At 31.6% G+C, this 16,673-nt stretch overlaps 1 long non-coding RNA gene across 1 annotated transcript; it reads left to right on the top strand.

Moving 5' to 3' along the window:
* The first annotated feature begins 5,895 nt into the window (after nucleotides 1-5,895).
* Nucleotides 5,896-14,913, top strand: LOC110032541. The gene is made up of 3 exons (XR_002294861.1): nucleotides 5,896-6,389; nucleotides 14,480-14,550; nucleotides 14,642-14,913. It is a non-coding gene; the product is annotated as an uncharacterized LOC110032541 (long non-coding RNA).
* The last annotated feature ends 1,760 nt before the right edge of the window (nucleotides 14,914-16,673 follow it).

Here is a 16,673-nt window from a genome sequence, read left to right as displayed (position 1 = left end):
TTACCAACCCCTAAAAATGAAATAAAATTAAATTGTAGTAGATATAAATTTAAACAACATATAAATCATTCTCCATTTTAATTTAGTGTCATAGGAACTCCCCATAAAAATTTCAAGTCAATTGGAGTTAATTTGACCACTTAAATGGATTAATCAATTTAGATTGCATTTTTGACACTAAAATAATTATAATAATTAAAAAACAAATAAAAAAATCACCAAATTGGTTTTGGAAGCTCCTTATGACTAGAGGAACCTAAGAAAAATAAAAGTGTAATTAAAATAAATACTTCATTTTTAAGCATTCAAATAATTAAAAATTAATTAAAAATCATAAAAATTACAAAATTATAAAAACACATTAAAATGTTACATTTGGCTTCCTGATCACTCGGGACCAATTAAAATAATTTTCCTAATTTTCTAAGTCAATATATTAATTTTTAAAGGCTTAAAATGAATTTTCTTTAATTTTCCATTAAAATAGTTCTAATAATTAAAATATAAACAAAAAAATATGAAATTTATTTTTTTGGGTTCCTTGAACTCAAAGAGATTTAACAAAAATATAAAACTTAAGTTTTCACTTAAATAATATTTTATATTTAATTAATACTCTAAACAAACAAATAGTTTTAATAATTAAATTAAACCTCTAAAAATCGTGAAAATTGCTAAAAATCGTGAAAACCTCTAAAAATCGTGAAAATTGGTCCAAGTAGTCCTCTAACCTAGATGAACCTCCAATAAATTTCTTAAGAACAGAAATTTTATTTTGTTTGAGTTATTAAAATTTCATTGAAAATCCCTATTTTTGCATTAAAATAATTATAAAATTAAATAAATTCAGAAAAATCACATTTTCTTCTCTGATGTTTTAATTAACCCATGAGTGAGGTAACATAAATTTTTAAGTTATTTGAATTTGATTTAATGGATTATGAGGTGTTAAGGCCCTAAAGGGCAAAATTGTAATTTTGGAATTTGAACCTTAATTAATATTTAGGCTTAACCAAAGCGCTAAATGGGTAATAAATGGTCTTAATTGAAATGTATTGATGATTGAAATATGAAAGGGATAAATGGTAGCAACAATCTCACTTAGGTTTCATTAAAGATAAATTTGTAATTTGGAAAAAATGATTAAGTGAGAAGATATTAAGGTGAGGGATTTCATTTTGGAAGGGCATAACTCACTGATTTGAAACTCCAATTAATAGTTTTAAAATGATTCATGATTCATGATAAGGATTAGGAATATAAACATTTAAAACTTTTTCCAAAAATCACAAATCTACCCATTAAGTTTTAAGGGACTTGGTAGTGAACTAAGCTTAATCAGCTTAATCAAAATTTTGTTGTCTAATGAGGTTTAAAAAGTAACCTATGATTAATTTAAAACGTTTTAAAACACTACAAGTCCATCTTTAAAAGATCAAACCAGCTAAGTTCCTTAATTAAGCCAAATTTCCCCTAAGGACCTTTACCCACATAATTTGTAAGTGAAACATAAAGTGATAATTACCCCACTTAAAGGATAATCAAAACATGAAAGTTTACTGAGCATGAAGGTATGAACTGGATAAACTATATAGCAAACATAATAAGACCAAAAAGAAATCGAGACGATTCAAGGGACTTTGAAATGTATAGGGTATTACTCAGGACCTTTTCATAATCATTTGGGAATCTCAGAGGACACTTGGACATATTATGACTTGATTAATGGAATCATCTTTACAAATAAATAAATTGAATACACCAGGATGAAACATAGGATCTAGTAGAGATGCCTTAAATTTGTGCTCTCTTCTTTCCCTTCTACTGATCTTTCAAACGAAGGAACGGGAAGAACCGATAGTACGCTTTTATATTATTGCATTGCAATTTACTTTTACCTCTTGCTTTTTGCTCATGAACTTGCATGTTAAACAATAAAGTCACCTTGCATGTCAAAACTAAAACTTTTAGGATAGCCACAAAACTAAAACTGAAACAAAATTAAGAAATCAAAACAAGATAAAATTTACCGACACAACAGTAAAAAAATAAAACAACTCAAAATTTAATCACAAACAAAACAAAACAAAAATTACAACTAAATTAAAAAGTTTCTATCGAATGATCGGGAATCCCTCGGAGGAGGCAACCTACAGTTTCTAATGAGATTTCATATAGTCTAAATGAAAGTATGAAACTCATTAAGATGAGTTTACTTAATTCATTTGGACTAAGTGAATCCAAAAGAAAATAGTGGTACCAGAATGAGGGAACCGTATGATCCTAACCGATGTCGCTCTAATAAATTTAACATCCCCCATAATATTTAAATAACCATAACCTTAGGGAACATTTGATTTAACATTAGGACTTGACACATTAGAAAATTTAAATTTGCTACGACGAGAAGCCTGGAGCTAGCATCGTGGGCAGCACAACCATCTTCAATAGCAAGAGGATCTACAACAACATATCTCTCTTTAGAAATTAAACAATAAGTTATAGGATTTTGAGGTTGTCTGCCTAGTGCGACATAAATCCTCACTTTTCCTTTAAGTCTTTGTATAACCCTGTTATACAATTTAAGCCTTAACTCACTTTAGGATTATAAGGTTGACATTCATCACGACCTAAATCCTCACATCTTCCAGACTTTCACAAAAATGTAAGCCCTAATTAATAAAATTGACAGGGTGAAACATTTAAATATTTCTCCTCTAAATTGAAGCCAAACAATAGGATAATTTAGGAAGTCGCTGAAGTTCTCCTCAGTATCTGTGACATCCCCTAGCTTCTCTTCTTTTGGATTCAAAAATAAATGTTTTAAATTTGAGTCATTCCTTTTTCACACTTCCTTGTCTGATCTCTTTGAAAGTCCTACCCTTTGAAATTATTGAAGACAATATCCCCTGATTTTTATCGAAAATTTTCTTAGGTGACTCCGGTTATCTAAGATATAATTAACTATGGGGACTTTCCCTTATAGGAAGTTTTTCCGAACCCAGCTTAATATAAACCTTATTTAACTCTTCATACTAAATAGGGGAATTTGTCGGCCAACATAAAAAACGGTTTCAGAGACTTAAATAGATGTCATACAATCTTTAATTTATTTAATCGAGCCTTACCAATAAGTAGTGTGTTTATCATTTGGGATGGATACATTACTTGCAACATTTGACTCGTCTATTTAAACTACCGAGGATATGAGATTGGTCTGGTCTTGTATTTTCAAAATTTAAAATTCTACTTTTTCCAAATTATATATATCTTAACTTAAATTAAAACGGGTGTCGGGATATCCATTTTAACAATCGACAACTTCACAACTCCCAAGTTTTAAGTGTCGACATGCCTGCTAAATGAAAAGCTTAAATTATTTAGTTATGCAATAAATTAATAATGTTTTGGTGTTACTTCTGACAAGTTCATGTGTTAGTCACATAAATCGGGCTGAGGGTTACCCTACCTTGATTGCCTTGTCGGTAGTCTTTTACCTTATGTTGGGTCTCATATACATGATGTTAATGGTTACATATGTAAGCCCCTCAAGAACTATCAGGGCTTCAATCCTGATTTTGAGTCCACTCCTAACTTGATTTCTTATACACAACTTTGATCTTTCATATATGTGTCACTTGAATTTTTATATATACATATGCCCATGTCTTTTGTGTCTGTTTAATTCTCTGTAATACTTGCACGCTTTACCTGTAATTTTAACTCTTTAACAGTGGCATTAGAGGCGGTAGGTACATACTACCATTTTTATCTCTTACTATGATTTCTCTTTTATTGTGCTTTATTGTATATATTACATTTATACATACAAAGCTATTATTTGTTACTTATCGTACATATAAAAGACCCCTATGTAGAGGACAGTAGACCACCTATTTAGGAGGGAGCCTGCAACAAAACTCAGCGACTCAATAATAACCAATAATCACCGGTCTGAACATACTTCTCAAAACCCAAAAAAACATCATAAAAGGGAGCTTGGCTCAAACTTTCACCTTCATCCTCCATTTTGCAAAAGTGACTCCTAGGGCTCTCCATAGCTCACGATTCTTCAAGTTTTAGAGCCTAAAAGCATCTGATTTCATCTTCTCAAGGTTAAATCTACATTTTGGCATAGAAATTTTGTTCTTTCACCATGGGCTTCTTCCATATTGATTTGATACCAAAAATTGAAAAATTTTGGAATTTATAGTGATAAATTCATGGTTGAAGCTTCATTTGCTTGGAAATCACTTGTATGAGCCTTTAGAACTACAATTTATTTAGACATTTTCTAGATTTTTGAAATGGCTTCTAAAACAAGGAGAGGAATGGGGAAATAAATTTTTGACAAAATTAAGTTTGTGAATCGTAAAACACAAGATAGATACGATGATTTTATGTTGTCAAGGAAGTTTATTGTGGAGCTAAGCTTTTTGAGTTCTGGTGGGGAGGTTAAAAATCTGATTGCTACTCGGCACTTGGAGGTTTTCTGCTATTTCACTATCGTAGCAGTTATTTCGGTAATTAGGGGCCTCTCATTCCCAATATCGTTTGGAAAGAAATTTTTTACAACACGTAGCACTTTGAGCATCACATCGTGGTAAAGCAATAGCTTATATCCATTTGAATACATAATCTACTGCTAATAATATATATAAATTTTTGAAAAATTGTATAAATGGTCCCATGAAATCTAATCCCCAAACATTAAATATCTCAATATACAACACATAGTTGAGGGGCATCTCATTTCTCAGGAGATCTCATTCCTCCTAGAAATATTGTCTATTCTTTGGCATCAATCACAAGTTTTGATATAAACATAAACATCTATGCGATTAATTTCCTTAATATATATTCTTAATTTGCAACGACTGTCAAAAACTTGATCCAAAGCAAAGGCTAGGTAAAATTTTCACTACGAAGCAAATAAGAATGCAATTATAATATTTTAATAGGGATACTAAGCAAGTATACATATCGTTATCAAGTAATATAAAAATTTTCTGATTAAGTCCTGAATATTGAACCCACGAGAAGGATATTTGTAGATGACAAATACTTAGCAATTTATATTCTTACTCAAACTTAAGATGTAAAATTAGGAATGAAAGTTCTATTTTTTTTTGTAATTTTTGTTTAATTTGAAAAGAAAGTAAGCAACTGATTAACCTAATTAAAATACAAGATGAAGGCAAAATAAATAAAATATCTTTTTCCTTATCATGAATCAGTAATAAAGTTGACCTCAATTTTAAGGTATTCCTTTTCCTTTCTCTAAAATACTCTAGAATCTAGCCTTAGGATTTTTTCTATTTTGACTCTCTTAGAGGACTAGACTGAGACCTCTAATATTTTGAAATTCAAACAGTTTCTTTGCTCTTTGAAGTTTCATATAGACGGTTTCAGATCTTCAACATTCGATTGAGTCGATTGAAAAGTCGACATATCGAAGCTCAAATTGAGCTTCTATAGGAAATTGAAAGACATAGGTGGACCCCACAGCATTTGACGTCTGACTTTCTACCGAGAGCGATATGTTTGACTATGGTTGTCGTTTAAGCGAAGATCCATCATCAATTCACTCATTAAACGACTCCAATTGGACCAAAATAACTTCTTTTACCGCAACATGCGCGAACTAAAGTTAAATTGGAACTATATTCGATGAACTTCTCTAGGATATCTTGGATGACAAAACGAACTACACCAATGCATCCGAGACATTAATTTTTGTCGTGAAAGACATATACACTGATAGGGTTTCGAATACAGTCAAATTTTGCATAAATTGATGAATTTTAGTAGAATATTAATTTTAAAATAATAAAAAAATTCTTTTTTTATTAAAGGATAAAAATTCACGCGTTATTCCCTTTCCCCACTCAAGCCTTCTTCCTTCATGCCTTAACCGAACCTTCACCTCCCTCATTCGGCGATTGCCTCGTTCTCGAAGCTTCCTGCTAGTTTTCCGATCACCTTCCTCCTTTCCAAGCCCTCTTGCACCAATGGGAGGAATTTTCCTGCCCAAAAAAGTCTAGTAACCTTCATTCTCTTAATCTTGATGGGTTTCTTACCCTTCATGGGTGTTTCTCCTCACCGCCCTGATTCTCACCTGCGGTAAGATCATTCCTCCCCGTCACCTATAAATACCCCTTTGAGAAGAAAATTGGGAGGTTTTCAGGTTGAGATTGATTCATCGGTTCGCTGGTGATTCACTTGTTATTGTAGTTTCCGTTTTTTTTTTTGGAGCATTTGGAGGAATATTGGTGCCTGAACGTGAGGATTTTGGGGTTAGCATCTTTGTTTAGACGATGTAAGGATTTCTTTCTTGGCTTGGATTTCTGCTTCTGAAATTTCTGAAGTTTCTTCTACGCTCTTTGGAAGTAAGCTCTTCTCTTCTTCTTCTTTGGCCTTTTCAAGGGATTTTCATGATCATTATCAAATGAGTTTATAAAATCTATTTTGATCCATCTGAGAATTTGATATCCTATTTTGGCTTACGTTATGAATGATTCTGGAATATTAAGCACAATTTTATTTTCAAGAAAGCTAGACCCATGGATATATGATGCTTATTGGATAGGATCGGTTTGTTTTTGAGCCGTTACTATCTCTTTCTTTTATCTGTAAATAGAATAAAGATGAATTTATGATTGGTAAAGAAAGATTAGTTGCTATGCTAAGAAGAAATTTATGAAAGATGAAGATCTCCATAGTCGGCAGCTTGCTATATGGGAGGGAGACCATACGGCGGCTATTTGCCTCCAGTGTTCTGGTCTCGGGTCTCCAAGGCCTGAGTGCAGAAATATGTAACCGAGAGATATGGAGTTTGTCTTAGACATCTCTCTTTGTATTTCTTTCTTAATGGAGTGCTTTAACTGGATTTGTTGGAATTTGTTTCGTTATATGGCTATGATGCTTAAGTTTCGCTGATTGAAGGAATCTCTAATCTATGAGGGATGAACACTTCGGTTTGATCACTCCTATTAATTGGGATTTGGGTTATCACAAGCTGGATTTCTTTCTTATGTTTCTTTGAGCAATTCATTTTGAGAATTTTGGAATCCTTGTTTTGTCACTGCTTTGAGTTCTTGCTGGAGAAGTGTCTGTTAATACCTTTGCTTCAAAACCTATTTCATGATTTATGGAAATGTTGTTGGGTCTTAATTACCTAAAAAAGTGAACTGCGTTTTTTTTAAAAAAAATCCTCTTTAGTTGTGAGAAATTCATATGTATAGCATGCAATTGTTTTTATTTACTAAACTAACACCTTAATTTGAATTCCATTTAAGGGTTAGATGAAACATCTGGATGAAAGGATTATAAAGAAACATGGAAAATAAGAAAGTTGAGTGCTAAATTTGTAGAGTACATAAAATTTGAGTGACATCATATGTTGGTCTGCCCCTATTTGTTTTCTTTAGCTACATAGGCATTTTTTTTATGAGATTCACGGTATTTTATCATGGAATATTTGGAATGCTTTATACTCGGTTTTGTGAAGTACAAGATGGAAATAGTTCTTTCATTTGGTGTAGTTTGATTAATCTAATTGGATTAGGCACTTGCACACATATCATTCAGTTATTATGTATTTACATATCTAACACCTAAACTTCAATTCTTATATTCATACTATCCTATTAAGACATGAATATGAAGCAGCTTTGGGTTATGTTATGAAAAGATTTAATGAAATAGATATGCAAATAAAATTTAGGTTCCTTTGACATTGCTTAAATCAGTTTGAATTATACTTAGATTTCGTATCTTGTTTTGATCAGTGGATTTAGAAAGTTTGTTTATATTCAGGATTGTTCCTGCTTCATTAAAATTGTATAATTCTTTGGTTTAAATGTGTAATTACTCTTCACTGTTGAAGCCTGAAAGGATTATTCACAATGGTGAAATTGCAACTATATTATTTAGAGGATCATAAATTTGTTTATATTTCTTTAACAAAATTAATTTTATATTATCTCGGATTCAGTTTAGGCTTTAGAAATCTCGTCTCGAAGCGTTATGTTTTCAACAATAATGAGCCATTAACATCAGGAAAAGCATTTGAATATTGCTGCAAATTGGTGTTGGTCCTCGAGATTTTTTTTTAGCATTGTTCGAGATTGTCTGCTGGATTTTTTTTTAACTTATTTTTCTTGGTTTATAATCTAAATAAAAGGTACAACCATTTATTATCTCATTATTCTGTGATTAAATTTGATGTTAAAAAATAAACAACTTATTGAATTGATATTTTCGTAAATCTATAATTCATAAATCTTGAATTTGTGCCCATTAGTTGATATTGTATGTTCTTAGCTATTTTAAAAATTGAGAAGATAGGGTGTGTAACATGCAATCTTTATACATTTGCAATGATATCATTCTCTTATATTCATACCTCATAGAATGTTTTATGCTTGTAGTGTTTCAGTTGTAGTAGCGTGAAAGATATGCATGAAGAATAAAGTACAGTTTATTTTGAAGGCTGAAATGAATATTGATACAATTTAAATATGTTCAACTTTATATGATCAAATAATTTTTTTTATTTGTTGAGAATGCACAAAATTTAGCAATAATTATGAACTTGAAGACCTGCTTTATTGATAGCTTTACTGTTTTATTCGATTAAACTATTTTGACTCATATGATATTAAGTCGATAAATTGCTAAGAAGTTCTAATCAAGAGCAGCTAGCTTTATTTTACGATTTGAGCATGTGTAATAATGGTATTTGGTTTTCTTTTTTACTTTACATGTTGATATTTTAGAAAGAACTGCAACTAAATTTTCTTTGCTATATTTTGGAATGTTGTGGCGTACTAACTGCGGCTGGGAACCTTTATAGTTTGATAATCTAATTCTTATTACCTGATATTAAAAAAGAGGGGTGACAGATCTATACATATATTGAAAGCTTAAAAGTTGGAATTAGTGAATCATATTATAATAGATAAGTTACATATATGAATGATTGGACTCTATATTAAATTTCGAGATAGTTTATACTGCGGTATATTATGTTACTTTCATATCGGTTATACATTCACACGTAGAACATTTATATATGCTTGTTTGCGACTTAAATCCTTGGAATCACGATGATGCTGCAAGCTATTTTATAGTTCGAACAACAAAAGTTAGTATATGAAGGTTGTTATTGGGTCATGGGATACAGACAAGTTGCATTGTTGTTCACTCTTCAAACTTGACATACATATACATGATGCGTATAAGATGATTTAAATAGTGTATGTGACGTTTCATTTAAGACATATAGGGAATTCATTCCACTTCCTTACACTACTTAAGCAACAAGTTTTCTTTTGTTAGGCAAATATATGTTGCATTATTTGAAACTGAATATAAAACAGGCAAATTGGTTTGATAAGCATATGAAACATCAAGGTAGCTTATAAGTTTGAGATGCGGGGTTAAAAAAGGCAATGGAGCAAAGAACCACTAATCAGCTTTTCTTATAGCTGAAAATATAAAATCAATATTCAATTGATAAGATGCCCTTTCACTTCCTTAAGTTATCGGCAGCCCTAACCTTTCCTTGAAAAGTTTGAGAACTGGTAGTTATAAAAGAACAAATACTACAGATCTTACACAGATACTACACTTGTGGAAAGAATAGATACTACAGATCTTACACAGATACCACACTTACTAAAAAAAAATAGCAGATACGACACTACACCATAGACACTACACATTAACTAATACATATATACATTTGATATCACTTACATATACACTCCACATATCACATATTACACTTCATACACCTCACATAGATGCATCACATTCTAGATTGATAAATTCAAAAAACCCCACGTATCAAATAATGCATCTCATACACCACACATAGATATACTACACACCTTTAATTGATTAGTTTAAATACTACTCGACACATTGTACACTGTTGATCGATAAGTTTAGATCCTACACATCACTTATTTTAACATCACATATAGGTGCACCGCACACTGATAAGTTCAGATACTATCTCACATGGGTACATTATACCTTTAGCAAGATAAATTCACATACTATTTGGATTCACCAATCCATTAAATGATAGGGTGTAGGGTTGCCTGACTATAGGGGTGATTCATTGGTGACTTCTAATTGATACTGATAAGTTGACTTCGATATATCAGTGGCCTGAAGATCGAGAAAATAAAAAAGAAGTCTAATCTGAGCCTAACCACAAATTAAAATCATATATCCCACCTTAAATTTTCATATGCTTATCATTTAACCTTTCTTTTATAATCTGCAAATGTTTATCTAATCCATTTATGTTATGCAATTGTAATTTGTTTTGTAGCATCAGCAAAATTAATCAGGTACACTTTTAGTTGTTTTAAGTTTCTTTACTTTTCCTACTACATAGTTCTTTCTTTACTGTACATTTCTTTTCTTTTGGTATTGTACTATACCTTTCTATATGTTCTTTGCATTTTTTACCGTACTTTGTTACATAGCTTCTTCTTATTTCTTTACTATACTATATACATTTGTCTGTACCCATGCTTTTAGTTACTACCTTGTTGTCATGTTTATACAATACCCTAGGATAGGCCGCACGAGGCATGGTTTTTTTTTCTTTACTCTTTTCACTTAACGAGATAACGACGTAGTCAATTGACGATTCATCTTCGGACAGTGGTCGGGATTAAAACAAAAGGTGGAGAGAGGAGTTTCAGCTGAACTTCCGTAGACTAAAATAACATACCTATATGACTTCGAGGTCGTTCTTCTAGTACGACGTAAATCCTCACACTATAGTTTAGGACTTTCTATGATTTTATATCGTACAATATAAGTCATAAACTTTTTAGGATTCCAAGGTCATCGTCTGGTATGACAAAAAACCTCTTATTTCCTCGGGTCATTTACATATGAAATGTAGATATAAGCTCCAAATATTTAAATAACTTGCAGGACTGAAATATCACATAATTTTCCTTTCATAGATGTAAAACCAAACCATAGTTTAGTTTGAGATGTCACTTAATCTTATTTGGTATCTTTGACATCTCCTACTCTTCGCTCTTTTGGATTCTAGAAATAACTGTTTCTATTTGAACCTATCCAACTTGACTTTTCCTATAAACAATCGTGGAAACTTAAACGTTGAATTCTTGAAGACGAAACCCTGATCTTAATCGAGAGTTTTCTTAGGTGACTTCGGTTGTCTAAGATGTAATTAATTATAATGGTTTGCCTCTATAGGGAATTAAGAACTCATATTAATCTAAACTCTATCTAATCTGTGTATTAGAAAGGTGAATTTGTTGGCTATAAATTTATAGACCAAAGTAGAGTCATAAACTTTAAAGTTTAGATAGTCAAACCTACCAATAAGTGATACACTCATCTTTTTGGGATGATATATCACTTGTGGTATAGTGCTCAACTATTTAAACTATTAGATATATGAGATCTATATGACCTCATTATTTTCCAAAATAAAGAATAACATTTTCATAAAATTAAAATCACATTATATATATTATATGAAATTTAAATTTTAAAATCTTATGTTTAGAAGAAAAAAATGGCCGACAGATAAATATAGAAATTTAGTTGTGGAAGTATACTAAATGTGTTTTACCAAATAGGAGCAATAATATTCTTTACCCTTACTAGAGATACAATAAAGAACATTGGTTAATCTATAGTTTGATTAGCCTTGAAGTCCGACTAGGCTGGAATGATACTAGCTCTCACTCTAGAGTTCCCTCTTCTCCCTCTATTTGGGAGCTAACATCGTGTATCAAAAGCTAAAATTATAAATCAAATTGGGGGCTTTAGCCTGTTACTTTAAAGTCCTCTAATTCTACACCCTTTAAAATATATTTCTCTATTTATTTGCACTCAACCCCATGAACTACATTCTCTTTCATGAAATCAAATGTGATTCTTAATTTATTGATTGAGACAAAACTATCTCGGATCTTACATGTTCTCACAACAGGTATTAAAATCTTAATTGACCAAATCAAGAAGTAAATGAAGTACAAGATCTTGAATCATCACAATTTCTTCTTTCTTCCAACATTGAAGTTTCCAACATTGAAGTCTAATACTTCACACAACTTCCTTTAAATATATAACCACTTATCATTTTAAGGAAAAATATAAAGAAAACTACTAAGAATTCATGGAGAAAATTCAACCACACAAGAGTTTAAAAGTAGAAATCATGCACACAAACAAGAAATCTAAATTAAAAACAAAATGTAGTCACAAAAACAAACACTTATCTCAAAATATCTCCACCAAATGCTTGAAGTTTCTTTGAATTCTCTTATTTCACTCACAATACAAACTAATACTCAAAATAAAATAAAATAAAGGTGACCGGCGATGGCGGTGGTAATGTGAACTTTTGGTGGGTGGTTGTTGGCTTCTTATCTTGGATAATCTAAGTCTTTTCTTATAAAAATCCAAGGGGCGCCTTCGTGTCTCTTCAAAGGTTTCTTCATTTAATGAATCTTCTGGAAGTTGTCTCCTCATAAGCTAATTGAATGAATTTTCGTGTCCATGAGTTTTTTCACACGTTTTTATCAAGGGTTGCTTCAAACACCTCTTCAAAATTTTGCTCCAATTAATATTTCTTCAAATAACTAACTTTGGCGCTTAAGCATGGGGTACCTGGTGCTTAAGCATAGAGGCTCTAGTGCTTAGGTGAGGATCTTAGCGCTTAGGCGCCCCAGTTCATTTTGCACATTTCTTCATTTTTTCTCCAAATTTGAACCTTTTTCATTCTTTTTAGCATTTTCCATCCATTTGATTGTACCAACAAGAAAAACACAAAAATATCTTTCATTAAAGCACAATATCTCAAAAATAGGTATAAAAATGTGTATAAAAATACTATATATTTTAGGTGTATCAGGTACCACCTAGAATAATGTATGAGAAGGAAGAGTGATTATGAAGCCAGCCTCAACACTTCCTTAGTGAGTTATCTGTGTGTTGAACATAGAGTTGATTTTCCTAGTTATCCTCAATACCCTCTTTTTAAGCGTAGACAGATGATGGATGAAGATGTAGATGATGATGATGATGAGGAGGAGGATGATTAGCTAGTCTTAATTATTTTTCTGTTGTAGCTTCTTCATGTATATTTGTTTTGTTTTAGTACTCTTTAATGTATGTTGAACACATGTATTGTATTTCTTATTTTTATTTTTTACCCTTGCTTTAGTTTAGTTTATATTGTCTGTGTGTTAGAGTAGTCTTTTATTTTACAATTTATATGTTATACATGTTGATTTTAGATGTACTACTCCTCAGCACTTGTTTTTACTGCTCACACCAGTACTGCTTATATTTTTCATACATTGTTATAACTAATTTTGTTAAAATTTCCTCTCTTAACACTTGTTATATATTTTGATGTTGTAAACTATTTAAAAATTCAATTTTGGGGGAGGGAAAAAAACTTTTGAAAACTAAATTTTATTTGGCCTTAGTAAACTATATATTTTTAAAATTATTTTAACATAACCTATGATATGTGGTGTTAACTTTTGATAATTATAATTTTGATTTTATAATTGTTATAGTAAACTTAAGTAAAAGTTTTTTGTAATAAAGGGTAATTCTAAAGGTAAGATATTTAGTATAAAAGTATAAGAATATACTTTTACTATTTAGAGTAGAAAAATTATATTTTTGAAACACTAAATATTTTAAATCTTTACTTTAAAAAGAATTAGACTATAAAAATTCATTACTGTACTAATACACATTACAAGTAAAGAAATGTGAGAAGTTTTTTAACTTTAGAAAAAGGATAATGAAGCTCAAAATCATTAAAGGTTGTCGAGATATAGTAATACTCACATAAAAAAAAAGTGAGGATTGAAAATGATTGTGAAATAAAAAGAAAAGAAAAATTAAAAGAAAAAAAAGAGAGCAAAAAAAAAATTATGTGGGAAGAAGCTTGAGTATATGCCTAATTAAAAGCTGGCTTCACTTGAATTATCTTAAAAGAAAAAACTTATTTACACTTCTGAGTTTATTCTGAATTTTAAAAAGTATTAGTCTCTTTACTGGTTGAGTTCTCATATAACTCTTTTCTTTTAATTCTTCTATGATTCCTTAATGTGACAAATTACAGTTATTTTTGAAATGAATAGAAAACTAGAAATCCTAACTTGATTACTAAATATCCTTACATTTTAGTTTTCACTTGAATTATTGAAGATTTTTCTAAAAGTTTCACTATCAGATTTATGGGACAAAGCTATAAGATTCTTAAAGTGAGACTATCATAAGTTATTATATTTGGTTTACATAGTACAAGGGTTACATGAGGATAATTAACGTTTAAGTTTGGGGGAATTAACACGCCTTAAAATTTTCTATTTTTATGTGTATTTCATGCTCATTTTTAAGCATATTGCATTTTAATGAAAGTTATTTTTTGTTGTTTTAATTTCAGGTGCAAGAAATGAAGTTTAAGAGCAAAAGAAGCAAAAATGGGTCAAATGAAGCCAAAGAACCAAAAACCTGGTACCTAGGCGCTAGAAACGGTTATGCTTATATTCATTAAATTTAGACAAATTTTGAAAAGGTGCTTGAAATGACCCTTGGTCATTTTCAGAGCTTTCTATATAGTAAGCATTTCCACACATCCAAGAGGAGAGGAGAAGGAGAGAAAAATCATTTTTGGGTAGTTCAGACCAACATTGGAGTGGGTCGCCACCATAGTGAGAGTGTGGTGATTGTGAGTGTTTGTTGAGTCTTGTGTGAGTCTTGTGAAATCAAGTTCAGTCAGAAAACTTCAGAGAATTGCTTGGGAAAGTGTTTGAGATAAGTACTTATACTTTTATTTTGTAAACCTAGCTTCTAATATATATAATGTTTTGTTTTGTCATCCCCATGAATTATGAGTAGTTTTTTTTCTTTTAATAGAAAGTAATCATGTATGAGGTTAGAATATTTTGAATATTTCTTTTATTCAAAAAATTTGTGATGGTATTTTCACCGGTTCTTCATTTATTTTGCAAATTGGTCATTTGTGATGTTAAAATCTATTGTGAAATATAATGATCCGGGAGGGCTATGAATGCACCAACTAGTGAGTACCGTACTGAACCTTAGGGTAGTGCAAATAAATATGAAGATAAGTTTTGATGGGCATTTAATTGATGATTCTAGAATGACAGGCTAGAACCTTTATCAATGTGGTCTTAGTTTAGAACTTGAGTCACTGGTTGGTCCTATAGAGAGGACACAATGGGTAATCTAAAAGTGAGAGGCTAGAATCTGCTCAACACAACCATACAATCAGGAACTCAACTTTACATTAGTCAATGTTCTTTATGTACTCGAGAGAGGGTAAGGAATACACATGCTTCTATTTGTCAGAAAACCCCATTTTTCATCTTCATGCATTTAATTCCTACACTGATTACAAACTCTTTGTAAGGGGGAAGACTTCTTACATGTCTATAGTTGAAAAATTTTACAAGTACTTTTAGCTTTAATTTACAGGTAGCAAACTTTAGTTTATATCCATTTACAAATATTTTGATTTAATTCTCCTACAAATTTTGTTTACAGTTTATGTAGAAATATTTTTAAGTTGAAATATAAATTAACTTATTCCCCATGGGTTCGATATTGAGGTTTTGATACTGAGGTTTTTAAAGAAAACTCTATATTACTTGAAATGATATGTATACTTGTGTAGTGTCCCTAATGTGTAAGCTATTAATCAATTTCATCATATATTTATTTTGAACACTAACCGCTGAATATAAATTTGGTCAAGTTTTGGTTATCATTCAGAACTTCAATAATTGCATAATTATGGTTTTGGTCACCAACGCCTGCTCCTCCTAATTTTTCTTCTTTTGTCGACCAGTCGCACGCCAAGCACGCCAAGTTTTGCTTCACCGGCATGTTTTTCGGTCGCTGGAGTTTCCAACCTCCTAAAGGTGATCCTCGATGCCAAGCCTCTTTCCAAACAGCCAGCCGCAACCCTTTTCTTTTGCTTTTCTCTCTCTTAGCAGACCACTTTCCAGCCTCTCCCCCTCACCAGTGACATCTGACCGACTTACCTCCTTTTCAGTGTTGAGTTTATGACAAACCACCCACGCTGCCATACGCAGCCCCAGATTTTGTACAGTTCTCCTTGCCCTTTTTTCCATTCTAGTTGTGTGCTACCGACGTACTAGCTCTGCCACTTCATCGTCTCACATTTTTTGTGGTTGGATACTTCATTAGAGCACTTCATCATCGATAGACAGTGAGGGTACCACTATCCAAGGAGGTGCATACGTCTTCTACCTTATGGGAAAAGCTTTCTTTAGATTCCATCAAGTCTCAAGTAAACTAAACGACAGTATAACCTCCTTTAACCCTTCATCTTTTATTTCTTAGCTAGCCTTAGGGTTTAGTTATGGTAGGTGTGTGGGTTTGATTGCCCACACAGGGTGCGTGCACCAGTTTGTGCCAGCGTTGTTGCACTCTTTTGTGATGGATCATTTATTGACCTAAAGCTAGCCTTTAGGGTAGGGTTTTACATGCGTGGCTAACTCCCTTACGAAAGCCGAGCGAATGCCTCTTTGTTGTGAGCCATAACACAAAGATCCAATGGGTTGGAGCCCCTTTGCTCCCCTTTGCTTTGG

This window comes from Phalaenopsis equestris, unplaced genomic scaffold, assembly GCF_001263595.1.
Source record: "Phalaenopsis equestris unplaced genomic scaffold, ASM126359v1 Scaffold000968, whole genome shotgun sequence".
Lineage (NCBI taxonomy): Eukaryota > Viridiplantae > Streptophyta > Magnoliopsida > Asparagales > Orchidaceae > Phalaenopsis > Phalaenopsis equestris.
Note: the sequence above shows the minus strand (reverse complement) of the source record. Positions and strands in the feature narration are given on the sequence as shown.